We start from the raw sequence: 1,412 nt of genomic DNA on the forward strand, positions 1-1,412 counted from the left end.
GAGGGGGAGCCCAGGATGACCCAAACCAACATCTCTCTACGTTCTTGAGGATTTATGACACTGTAAAGTCCAATGGTGTACACCCTGACACCTACAAGCTGCTTTTGTTCGCTTTCTCACTCAGAGATAAGGCAGAAAAGTGGTTGAAAGCATTTCCCAAGGAGAGCCTAACAACTTGGGATAAAGTTGTAAACAAATTTCTAGCAAGATTCTACCCTCCACAGAGAGTCAATAGACTGAGAGCTGAGGTGCAGACTTTCAGACAGCAAGATGGTGAAACACTTTATGAGGCCTGGGAGAGGTTCAAAGACTTGACAAGGAAGTGCCCTCCAGATATGTTCAACGAATGGGTTTAACTTCACATTTTCTATGAAGGGCTATTATATGAAGCAGGGGGTTGATTCAACAAGAAGAAAATCATTGAAGAAGTCATAGATGTCATAGAAACTGTAGCTGAAAATGAATATTTCTATGCTTCAGAAAGATCTCAAAAGAAAGGAGTGTTGGAGCTAAATCCCATGGATGCCTTGTTAGCACAAAACACGATGATTGCAGCACAACTAGCAGCCGTAACAAAGAGGATGGAGACTGGTCAATTTTTAACTGTCCAAACTCAAGCACCATCACAGGAAGAAGATACCCCAGAAGTTGAAACTGAATGGGAGTAGGCAAATTACTTGAACAACTATTTTAGACCACCATATGACCCAAACTCCAAGACATATAACCGAGGTTGGAAGAACCATCCAAACTTTGGGTGGGGAAACCAACAAGGCCACAACCAAGAGCATAACAAACCATACCAATCCAACCAATACAACAACTATAACTCCAACCATCAAGCAAGCAACAACAGACCCTACCACAATGCACAAAATATATCATGCCACTCCACCCAACAACCACCACCAGGAAACGTCACCCTTGACCATGCAGCCATGTGAGATCAAAAGCAATTTTAAAAGAATAGAGGCTACAATAGCATAGATGTCATCACAGCTGACAGGGGCTATTTCCAATGTTTTAGATAGAGAAATACAGGCTAAAAGAAAGATGGATGCCAACCAAGAAGAGTGCAGATCAAACATTAAGAATCAAGGCGCTGTAATTTCAAAATTGGAAGCACAACTAGCAAGCTTATCTAAGCAAATTCCAATGCCCACACATACATTTCCTAGTGATACCATGGTCAACCCAAGAGGGAAATGCAAGGCAATCACACTTAGAAGTAGAAAAGTTGTAGAGGAGGCAATCCCAAATTGGGGAGAGAAAGAAACCATAGTGCTAACTGAGGAATGTAGTGCTCTCATACAAAAGAAGCTCCCCCAGAAAATGAAAGACACTGGGAGTTTCCAAATTCCATGCATCATGGTGATATCACTATTAAAAAAGCATTGTGTGACCTGGGAGCT

The 1,412-nt window shown here is 41.9% G+C and overlaps 1 non-coding gene across 1 annotated transcript; it reads right to left on the reverse strand.

Moving 5' to 3' along the window:
* Positions 1–233: 233 nt before the first annotated feature.
* Positions 234–340, reverse strand: LOC112753486 (small nucleolar RNA R71). Its single transcript, XR_003177871.1, has one exon. It is a non-coding gene; the product is annotated as a small nucleolar RNA R71 (small nucleolar RNA).
* Positions 341–1,412: the final 1,072 nt, after the last annotated feature.

This window comes from Arachis hypogaea, chromosome 15 (genome assembly GCF_003086295.3).
Source record: "Arachis hypogaea cultivar Tifrunner chromosome 15, arahy.Tifrunner.gnm2.J5K5, whole genome shotgun sequence".
NCBI lineage: Eukaryota > Viridiplantae > Streptophyta > Magnoliopsida > Fabales > Fabaceae > Arachis > Arachis hypogaea.